A 13,000-nucleotide genomic window follows, 5' to 3' on the forward strand; every position below is an offset into this window, starting at 1 on the left:
ATAATTCACATTTCCGTACTGATTTCTACTTTGGTTTTTCACAAACCTCATATAATTTGGATGGACTTCTAAATTTGTGCTAAATGTATGCTTATATAATTAACACAATGTACAGCAATATTCCAGATTTATTACAGTCTGATTAACTATAGATTTTTTTTGTATTTAGATTTATGATTAGTAAACCATTTCAAGATATTGATTTGACATACATTTTGTTTTATAATTTATTGTTTCCATGACTGTGTTTATTTATATATCTCAGTTAACAAAGCTTTGATATAACGAAATCAGCAATTGTCTTGGAAATTACTAACAAATGCTTAAAGGCCAATGATTGTATCATCAAATGAATCCAGATGACTCAATCATAGGTTTCGAATAGTTGGCAATCAAAATCTCGACATTCGAAATCCCGACAACCATTATCCCAACAATATCAAAATCCCGACAACCATAATACCATTTACATCCTATTCGTAAATCGAGGTAAGACTGTACAGATATGAAAACACCATTAAAATAATATTTCTTTATATAGTTTGTTTTTATAGCTTGTTGACTTAATGTCTATGTTTATTTATTTATAAACACACGTAATCCTATTTGTTAATCCAATTAACCGTATTATTCAAGGGTTCGATGTATATACAAATTAATATACAGAATGAAATTCGCTTCAACGTAAAGACAGTATACACATTTTAGTTAGTATATTTTGAAATTTTTTATAATTTCTAATAAATTTATGTTTGTCCAGATCTAAATTTACTTTAGAAGAATAACAGAAATACCTCGGATAATCGTTTTCGACAATATCCCGTACTGTTTGAAGCCGCACTAATCGATGACTTTAAATCAGTGATTCCTACAATGGGTCTATGTCAGCGAAAAAAAAAATTGGGGGTCCATGAAATGAAAATGGGGGTCCACTATAGTGGATCTCAACATACACTGATAGTACCTATTTACTTACATTATACTATCTTATAATATAAAGACTGGTCTATATCGCAAGCCCGACAACTTTGTTTTTTTTGTTGATTTATTCATTATAAAACTTAAGAATAAGAAATATTATATAATAAAATTAGTTTATGTTATTAACAATAAATAACAACAATTAATAATCTTATTAAGTTTTAGATTGTCGGGATTTCGATATAGTCGGGATTTCGAACGTTGGGATTTCGAACATCGGGATGTCGATAAACTCGGGATTTCGAACGTCGGGATTTCAATACACTCTGGATTTCCATAGACGGGATTTCGATAAACTCGGGATTTCAATACACTCGGGATTTCGAACGTCGGGATTTCTAAAGGCCGGGATTTCGAACGTCGGGATTTTGAATGTCGGGATTTCGATACACTCGGGATTTCGATAGACGGGATTTCGGTTGTCGGGATTATGGTAGTCGGGATTTCGAACGTCGGGATTTTGATATAGTCGGGATTTCGAACGTCGGGATTTCGATACACTTGGGATTTCTATAGACGGGATTTCGGTTTTCGGGCTTGCGATTGCCACCGATAAAGACATATACATTATGTATAAAAGTACCTATGAAGTAAAAAAAATATTATATATGTTTATAAAATTGTGTAAGTTGTAGGATGTAGGCATTCGTTTTGTGGTCGCAATACATTTTGAACTTAAATTCAATTAATAAATGTATAAAACTTAACATTTTTTACTTTAAGTTTTTAACACTAAACTTCACTACTAAATTTACTAAAAATCAATATCTGGTAATTGGGGGGTCTACCCAAAACCGAAAAACATGGCAAGGGGTCTACGACACAAAAATGTTTGGGAACCTCTGCTTTAAATCATATGTAAAAACAATAAAAATAACTAGTATTTGAATTATCATACAGGAACAATCACAAAACTCATACATAACAAATTATCTTATAAGGTTACATAAAAAGCAATAACAAATATTACATTTTTTTTGTATTTCAAGTTAATTCTTTACATACAGTATTTTTCCTATTTGGGCAATATTTGCAAATAGAATTCCACGTGGTGTGTAATTAAAAATGAATATATGCAGAGATTTATGATCCGTGCAGATTAGAATCAATTTGTACAAGGCTAAAATCCTCTTTTCGCCGAAAAAGATTGATCGATAGCACGGCAAATATTTGACGAAAACATTTATGTCACATATTTTTAAATCAAACAGCAAAAGTAATTCCTGCACCGCCTTGTAGCAAGGTAGCAAAAAAAAATGACACATGCCGTTGTGTTTTGCTTTATTTGCTATTATGTAATCCGAATACACAGTTTATTTGTACAGGGTGGGCCAAAAGTCACTTTACCATTTAAAAATGAAATATTTTTGTCAGTTTTTATTGGTTAATAATTTTTATTTTTGAAATTGTTGATAAAAACTAAATTTTAATTTAGAAAAATAAAAATAAAATCTATGTGTACCATATACAAAACTGTCCTTTTTATGTGGTTCCTCTTAATTCCGTTATAAGAACCTCGATTTGCCCGATTTCAAGTCGACTATGCGAGGTAGTTTGCTGTAATTTGATTTTTTAACGGAGTCGAATCTCGCCAAATTCAACCCTTAGGATTGCTGCAAAGTAGAATATAACAAAGATATACAAATAATAAAAAATATGTTTTTAAACCGAGGTTCCACTGCAAATCTAACCCGGTGGTACTTCTTTTCACAATTAATTTTGGACAGTATCCAACAACAATCAAACGAAATACTGACACCAGATGATCTGAAATATTAAAAATAATATAATTAGAAGTTGCATATAAATATTATTAATGAATTTAACTTTTGTAAATTGGAGTATTGCTTTGTTTTATTAAACTTGGTGTTGAAATTTACTTTTTACAAGTGCTTGGGAAACATTATAATTACAGTCTTTCTTAGAATCTTCTGTCATCTAAAATAGTAATTAAAAATGCTTTATACCTTTTGACAATATTTATTAATGGATAATTGTATCTATTTGGAACCATAAATAATTATAACATTCGTTACTTGCTGAAAGTATTTATATAATTTTTATACTTAATATTTTTGCTTAATTCTAGTTGATATTCGAAGATATATATATTTCAACATTTTTTGAGAATAGGCTTGTGTTATTATTTTTTAATGGTATATATAAATGAATTTGTAATATTTTAATACTGAAAACAACTCATTTTAAATTTAACGTAATGTACAATTCAAGAAAGACTATTTTGTTTGATATTTCGTGATATATTCAAAGAATTATGTAATTTCTGCGTTAGGAATTCTGCCTATACAAACTGTTTTTAGATATTTTTTTTTCAATTCGAAGGTCTAGCAAAGAACATATGATAATTTGCTTTATTGACGATAGATTGGAAGTAAATGTTTATGTAATTAGTGTAAATAATATTATGGAAAACATCTTAGCAATTGAAATGTAAATGTATAATTTCATTATATAATGTATAAAATAAGATAATTTACTCTAATAATGAGAGTTTTCAATATAATAAACCATTTTTTACAGGAAAATATAAATTAGTGCATGTTATCATGCACATTGTTTCAAAACCGAAAACTCCTCGTTATATGTTAGGTATACCAAATGCCATGCATTCAATTTGTATAATGATTCAAATTACAATTGCAAAAAAATGTGTAGTTGGTAATCATGGGTTTACATGGAGACAGAATACGGTAAAATAAATCTTGGTTTTCAACTATATATTTTCCATTTTGTTTTGTCATCTTTCTGGCAACTTCTGGTCCTTATCAAAAAAAAAACTGAAGCAAATGCGATTTCATGTCATTATAATTAGTGAAAGCTTTACCATTCAAAGAGTTTTGAAAACTTCGAAAAAATGGTAGGTCAGGGCTATATGGGGGATGCGACATTACTTCACAACAGAGCTCTTATAATTTTCCACGTGTTACACAAAGATATGTAAAGATTTGCATTGTTTTAGTCAATTGTGACCATTAGTTGATGACAGTAAACATCTTAATTGATCATTTGGTTCCTTGGATCCAGCTCAAAATACACAACACCTTTGTAATCCCACCAAATTGATAGCATGGTCTTTTTTGATGCAATTCAGATTTTGATGTGGTTTGTGCTGTTTCATCACGCTTGGATTATGACCATTTTATTTGACGTTATTGTAGATGATCCATTTTGCATCACCAGTGATGATTCGTTGTGTTGAGTGAATCTTTTTCAAATCATGCAAATATCGAAATTCTTAACGAGTCCAGAACATACGTGAATTTTAGTTGTTGTATGTGATAAATGTAATCTCTTGCATAGTTATATGATGATCCAAATCAATTATGACATTGAAGATGTATCAGTAAGTCGATCAGAATTTTCAGAACGGATTTTCTTAAAACTAATCTGACATGTGCATTCTTTTAAACAATGAACAAAATAAACTTCACAAATCTCTTTATGAGCTTCAGTTTACTTGTTTTAACGAAAAAAAAGTAAAATTTGTAGAAAACAGCTGCAATCGAAATTACGCCTAATTGGTGTAGAAGTCATTCAAAACAAACTTAATGCTATTTGTTTGTGAAGAGCGAAATTACTTTTTTACTGAATTTATTCGAAAACCGAAAGTAATATACTTTTACATCTTACATATCTGATTGATAGTTTAACAAATGATGTAATAAAAATACATTAATCTTGAATCGTGAGCTAATTTATTGAAATCTATTGCAAAGAAAGTTGCAATAATAAAGTTTATAAATGCAAGCTGACTCTGCAAAATTAGCCACGTACGGTTTTGGTAAAGTTAATAAAACTGCGTGTTCCCATTAGCAATGTAAATGCGTTACGTTGATCATATACATGATGAATTTTCGATGTAATTGCGAAAACTTTCAATTGGCTAGAATCGAGTTAGCCGAGTGTTCGAGCTCGAGAATAAACGTGGCGAAAAGAGGAAATTATAGCATTACAGGAGATTAATGAATTATACCCCAAGTATAATTAACCTTCCTTGAAGCGTGTTGCAGGGAAATTCTCGATTTTCACTAATTTTTTTTTCAGTAAAACAAAACCCTCAATCATCAATCAATCATTGATGGATTTCCATGCAAATCTTGCGGAATGCACCAATAGAAACCAGATACACCGCACCAACCGCACATCTTTTCTTCCGCTCCAAATTACAATCAGGAGCAATCAGTGCACTACGTTAATTACATGAAGGATTCGCGCCGTTTTTCTGCTCGTTCTCGAAACGGTTCTGTTTGTTTTCGTTTTTGGAAAGCAGCGAAAATTCGGATTTAATTCCCATTCTTTCTCTTTCCCTCGTCGTATCATCATTTCTCTCCTCGGTTCGCAGCAACTACTTTCACTAAAAAGTAAAAACTATTTGAAACACACACACAGTGAGGAGACAGAGGCCACGTTTCGTTTTCTTGCTACAAGGCATAAAATAAATCAAGGCCAACGTACAAAACATTTGCATAAAACAATACGGAGAGAGAGAGAAAGAGATGGTTACTTTTGTACGATGAGCTGCAATAAACGAGCAGTGAAAGATGGCTTTGCAAGAGGGAACAGTCGAAATAAAACAAAACACGTTCCCGTTTCATAAATTATTGCTTATTACGAAAGACCGCGAATTGTTGTTTCCCGTTTAATGTTCACATACTGCAAAGCTACTATTAAATTTTTATAGATTCAAAAAATAATACTGCGGTTTTCCTGCTACTTTCGTAATTTTGTTTTGATTTTCGTCACTTGAAATATATGCTATAATTACTTAATTATACTTAAATCATATATACTTATTTTTATATGCATTTTATTGAAAAAAAGGTTAATTTATAAGTATTTCGTTTCCAAATTATTGGGCAATTTACTAATTACTATTTTGCTTATTATTTCTAAAACTGGGATAAACAAGTGTTACAAAATAATGATATATAGACTATAATTTTCAATAATTATATTTAATGATTTGTAACTGCTATACATTATAATAAGTATAAAATAATAGAAGGTATATCTCGATTAGTGCGGGTAAGCGATTCCACCAATATCTTGCACTGTTTAAAACCGGACTAATCGAGGACTTTCAAACTGCATAAAAATAAATAGCACAAAATGAGACTTGACTTCATAGAAAAAAAGAACGATGATTTTGTGTATTAATTTTATAAAATGTATTTTTATTTTGTTCAATTGAAATTATAATATAAGTTGACTAAATATAATAATAAATTATTATATAAACTCAGGGAGAAAGACAATTATTTTGTCCTTTGGTTAATCAAAATTAGTAAAATAATTCTTCTATACAGAAAATGCAGCTGTAAATGATTATATTTAATTAATTTATTTTTAAAATAACACCTATGATAAATAGTAAAATCAGGTAGTAATGATAAATTTGACTCCAATATTTGAAACAATTGAAGAAACAGAAAACTTGAAGAAGAAATGATGTACCGGAAAAGAAAGAACATGATAAACAACAGTGTACTTGTCTTATATGGGAATATAATGAGCTTCGATAAAACATGAAATAGGAAAGAAGTTTTAAAACCAAACTAGTGCATTGGTAGAAAATATAAATATAAACGTGGTTTCGTCGCAATACGATAACCAAATTACCTGTAGAAGAGGAAAATCAACAGTGAGACAATATAAATGAAAATAAAATATTTATATAATATACGTCTGTTTTAAAATTTTAAATATACTTACCACTTTCAAATGTAATGGTGAGTAAATAATTTAAAGGGAAAAAAATCTTATAGAAAGTAGGAAAATTAAATGAAATATAATAATATTTGTATTAATTAAATTAACACTTCATATTTTAATTTCTAATAATTTTCTTACAAAATTTCTAGTTTACATGTTTTCAAGAAAAGTTTCTTTTGAAAATTCGTTTTACTTTTTTGTTATGATTTAGTTTGAAAATAAATATGATAAAATGATATTTTAGTTAAAAATTAGATTCATATAAATATTAGTATCAGAATCTTTTTTAAATTTTCAGGCCTTAATCAAATGAATCTAACAGCTAATAAATACAATAACAATACAACTATTTACATAATTCTAGATTTTAATTAAAGTTATTTTTTTTCTCGATTGGTACCGACAAACAAATTCATTTTATAATAATTATTTTTTTAAACAAATATTTCCATCTTTTTTTTTCAATTTCTATAATTCAAACATAAACTTTACAAATTAATATCAATAATTTCATTTTTTATACTTTAAATGAAAAATAAGGGCGTAAATAATTGTTAAGTCACTGCGAAATGTTCTTAGCTTTTTGCAATTTATTTCATTTTTTTTTTATAAATGTTGCAATAAAAATATTATTAATTCCATATCATTAATTCCATATCATTAATTTTTATTTATTTTTTTTATATTTGATTGAATTATGAGTGTTTCTTTTTTATTTGTAAAAGTATAGACAAATGAAATCATTTTATTCTCTGCTATAATAAAAAACAAATTTTAATTTCGATATTAAATTGAATAAAAACTGGTATATTTCAGTTCATGATCATTAAATTAATTGTTCATTTCCTCGTAGTTTGTAAATGCCAATTATAGTTTACAAATCACCAAGGACTTATTAAAATATCATTACTCATAACTCAAAATATTATTTATTAAAAAACTCTTTCTTAAATTATTCTCACGGTCAATTTTTTGCAATAATTTTATCATCAACACGAATCATTTTAATTCTCGATAATAATAAAAGGTTTTTACATATGTATAGTTTCGGGTTGAAGATACCGTAATACCGGACTATTTGAAATAAGATTACTCGAGGAATTAAGTACAGAAATACCTCGCATAGTGCGGGTAATCGGTTCTGTAAATAACCCAAACTGTAACCAGATTAATCGTGGAACTAAATACATACAAAAATAATACATAAGGAGGCTTTATTATACAAATGTAAAACCCGATATTTTTTTAACCGGAACTAAATTCTGAAATATTTTGAATAGTGCGCTTAATCAGTCCCGACAATATCCCGGACTGTTTGGAACCTGACTAAACGAGAAAATAAATACAAAAAACCTTACATAGTTTCCGCCATTATCGCAGATTGTAACCGGACTAATCGCGAAACTAAATACATTCAAAAATAATACATATAAACTTTTCTACTGCAATTTCATTTGATCACGTATATCATTAAAAAAAGTCTTAATCATCAATAATGTAAATCCTGAATGGAAATCCTAGTTTATGATCTTATAATGCGATGTAAATGGTGTAATTTAGCTGTTTAAACTGCTTGCATGCGAGAAATGGCTGGTAAGAAATTGAAATCAAAATTTATTTGAGTAGAAAGTGAAGTTATGCATTTATTTCTAAACGCTTCAAGCGCCGCATTGATTATAAATGATTTATTATTCAAATCTATTCTTATTGTACTGATTTTACATCTTTTTTTTATCGTATATAAATTTATTGTTACAAGCTTTGTTTTTATAATTTTTACATACAAATTTTTTTCAAAATTATTTTTTTGATTCTTTTATGTCCCACGTATAGAAATTGAGTAAAATGTTGTCTGATGTGGAGTCTTAGGGTTGTAAATAAATCAATCTAATGGGTTTTAATTGAAATTTATTCTTAATATTCATTAAACTATGTTAAAGTCTTCGATTTATTATATCAACTAACAATAAGTAGTTCTTCCCTTAGCGATTTCACATTTGAAGTTAACTATTATTAAAACGGTGTGAGAGTTGTGATTTGGTTGGACTTGATCCATATGTGTCGACTAAGTGAAATGAGATTTGTCCACTCTGCGTCTTATACTGATAACTTGTATTAATTCATATATAAAAAGGTATTGTATTAAGGTCACAACACTTTTTCTAATACGAAAGATGCTAATTTCTACAAATATCGTTCTTATGAATTAAATTTTATTTATTTTATAGTATATATTTGCTACTTCAATTGTTAGTTACCTGAAAGTGCAACATTGAGTATCTAATTTTTTATTGTGTATTTTTTCTATTTATACTTATTTATTATAGATTTTCTCTTTTTTTCAGGATAAACTTGATAATATAAACTAATAAAAAAAACACATATAAAATATTAATTATAGCAAAGATTTTCTCTTTTTTTTTCTCTAACTAAATGTGTAATTTTATTTTTTTTTCTAATTGAATGTAAATAACATTTAAAACACTAAATACAGCAGTACCTTGCATTATGCGGATAATCGGTTCCGCCATTGTCTCTGATTGATTGAAACCGGACTAATCGAGAAATACCTTGTATATTGAAGTCGGATCCACCAATATCGTAAACAGAAACCGAACTAATCGAGAAACTACATACAGCAGTACCTCTCATAGTGCGGATATTCGGTTCCGTCAATATCTCGGATTGTTTGAAATCAAACTAATCAAAAAACTAAATGCATAATTTGTTTGTATTGTGCGGTTAATCGGTTCTGTCAATATCCTGAACTGTTTTATTCCAAACTAATCGATAAACTAAATACAGAAGTACCTCGCATAGTGCGGGTAAACGGTTCCATAAATATCTTGGATTGATTAAAACTCAACTAATCGAGGAACTAAATACTGAAATTCCTTGCATAGTGCGGTCGGTTCCGCCAATATCCCAAACAGAAACCGCACTAATCGAGGAACTATATACATACAAAAAAAGATCATTTATGAACAATTTACTAATATTTTGTTTTATTAATACTTTCAAATATCGATATTCAATCAATCTACAATACACTTAAATTATTTCAGCTTATTCAAAAAATATTTCATATATTTTATGAACTTCGGTTTCGCACATTTGCAGCATGATTTACTGTTTGTAGGCCTAGAGGTTCGCATCTTCATATCTTGGCTTCACATCCCGGAATAAATAACACAGACCAAAATGCAATGTTCAATCGTCATCCTGTTACAAATGAAACCTTCCAACTTATACGACTCACAACATCAATATTATTTATGTCATATTTTGCAGGGCTTCTCATATATATATTTTTTTCTTATTATAGTTTCTAGTATGAACATACAAATATAAAATTTTCATTAATAAAACAATTTCTCTTTATGCATTATCACATGCATTATAATGAGTGTTTTTGTACTAATTATTAAGATATTACCAAGTATCCTTGATATTACATAACGATATTTATTATATTTTTTTAATGATCATAATGCATCAAATTTTACAAATAATACTTATATTTCTGTGCGCTGATTGTCTCTTTTTAGTATATCTTATTATAACTACATTATTTTTATCTTATTTTATTTAAATATGCTTTCAAATGAATGATTGTAATGAGAAATACGTGACTTTCAATTAAGAAAGTACATACTTTATTTCAACAAATATAGAAAGTAATTGTAATGTTTTTCTTACTGACTTAAATACATAATGAAATTGTAAATCAATATTTAAACTGTGTTGTTACATCACATTTGACACCTTAAGGAAGTTAAACAATATGTGTCTGTGTTATTACTTGAATGGGATGAACTGTGCTTTTGTTAACTGAATAAATAATAGAAGTCTAATGATTTGCTATGAAAATATAAAGATTATTTGTAAAATATAACAATAGTCTACAATTTACATGTTGTTTCAAATTAATAAATTTTCTTGTTTTTCTATTGGGTTGGTGCATAATTATTAGGCGTTTTGTATACGGTTTTTGTTAATAAAAATTGCTGTTTTGTTTACTTTTTTAATCAAATTACTATTTGCAAATGGGAAGCAGTTATTGAAGTTGATAATGACTACGCTCCAAAATAATATTTTTTTATTATGTCATAGTATATTTTATTTACAATCTTATTCTTGCGAAAATCAATTAAATCATTTTTGCTTTTTGGTAAACTTTCCATTGGACGTTTTTACCATTATATTCTTCTGTAATTTATAGGTTGGCTGCCGTCTTCTAGCTTCAGTATATTGATGCTCTGTGATTCTACTATTCTTTTTGACTGTGTATCTGCTGCTATCCTTAACACTGTCATTGTCCAACGACTTGGTTTTAAGTCCATATGCTAAACCTCATTCATTTTACCATTCATGATGAACGATTGCTGTAAGCACCGACAGTGCTCACAAAGAGCCAGGCTTGACCAGAATCCGAACCTGCGCCCACGGAATCGTGGGTAGGATGGGAATAATTATTTAAAAAATGTTATTGTAGAATTTTTATGTTTCTTTTTTCATTTACTGTTGAAAAAATTTAACTGTTTACTGTTTAAAAATTTAATTTTTTAAATCATTTTAAGGATCTCTCGGAAATATTTAAATTTAATGTGTTTTAGTGAAAAAGTACCGTAATGCAATACTTATGTAATACTTAAAAATTATTATAGTTTTTACTGTCAATATTACAGAATATAAAATTTTGTATAAATCCGTAACAGTTTTATGGTTTTTAGAGAAAAGTTGATTAAAATTCAATGGAATTAAAAGTAGATTATCTTTTAATGTTTTATGATGACTTCAATAATAAAAAAATTTAAACAAATAAATTTTCTATAAATACTTTCTTAAACATCATTTTCAAAATATGTTTAATATTATAAATTCCAATTGTTGTATTTTATATGTGTACAAAATAATAAATATTATAAAACAAAGAATATTTAAATTTGTTTAATTTTATTTATTATAGAATTATTATTAAAAATGTTATCTACACTTTACATAACGAATAATAATTGAAAATTAATTAATTTATAATTAAAAAACTAATAGTGAAATGGTTAAGTCGCCCTACCCACGAGCTAGTGAGCCCAGGTTCGAATCCTGGTCAAGCCAGGCCCTTCGTGAACCCTCTCGGTGCTTGCAGCAATAGGGCCATCGTTCATCACAGACGGACAGTCAAATGAATGAGGTTCAGCATATGGACCTTCAGCCAAGTCGATGGATAATGACAGTGTTAAGAATAGCAGCAGATAGACAGAAAAAGGGAAAAGTGGAATCGCCGACCAACAAATTAAAAGAAGAAAATAATGGTAAAACTTCCAATGAAAAGTTTACCAAAAAAGAAATGTCAATTAAATTTAATCTGTTCTACCAGTATTCTGAATGATTTAAACCCAGACTAATCAGAGACTAAATTAATAAAATTAAATTTTTATTGGTCAAAAATATTTTATTTTTATTTCATTCAATTAAAATTTAGTTTTCAAATTTTCAAACCGGAGTATAAAGAATCCGCACCGATGAAAGCCGCATTATACGAGTTATTGTTGTTCACACTTATTTTTCAATTACAAATATTTTATTTTATTGATACTTTTTTCGTTTCATTCAAAGCTTCCATGTTTTAATTACATTAAAAGTAAAAGCGGCGAGACATCTTAATATGTATATATTAAACAGTAATTTTAAAATTGTAATAAATTACAAGTGAACACAAAATTACTGTTGTAGTCTTTTTAAATTACTTTAAATTCTATATGAATAAATATAATTTGTGTTTTAAATAATGAAATAAATTGTATGTACAGGTATCCGACTTACGAACTAGTTCCTTTCCAAAGGGAACAACACATTTTATTATTGTTTTTACTGTTATATATATCAAATTCCGTATTACTGAAAAAATAGATTAAAATAAACAAAATATTCACTGACTACTTTTCAATGTAGACATCATAATTATTTTAATAAAAAAAAACTACAAAAGAAACAAATGCAACAAAACAGATAGTACATCTTCCAAAAATATTATATTTTATTAAAGAAATGATCAATTTTTGTTTGGACGGTTAATTTATATATCTCCTTGTAACAAGTTAGAGCTTTTAGAATTTTATTTATAAGTCCGAGAATTCGTAAGTCGGGAGATATCTGTATATTATTTTATATTATTGCAATTAAGTTAGTGCAATTATTAATAGATTTGACAAATGACCACAATTTTTTTGAGTTATTTGTAAATGTTAATAAATTCAGTTAATTGTATCCTAAACGAAAATAAAAA

This window comes from Nicrophorus vespilloides, unplaced genomic scaffold, assembly GCF_001412225.1.
Source record: "Nicrophorus vespilloides isolate i.1.1-1 unplaced genomic scaffold, Nicve_v1.0, whole genome shotgun sequence".
NCBI lineage: Eukaryota > Metazoa > Arthropoda > Insecta > Coleoptera > Silphidae > Nicrophorus > Nicrophorus vespilloides.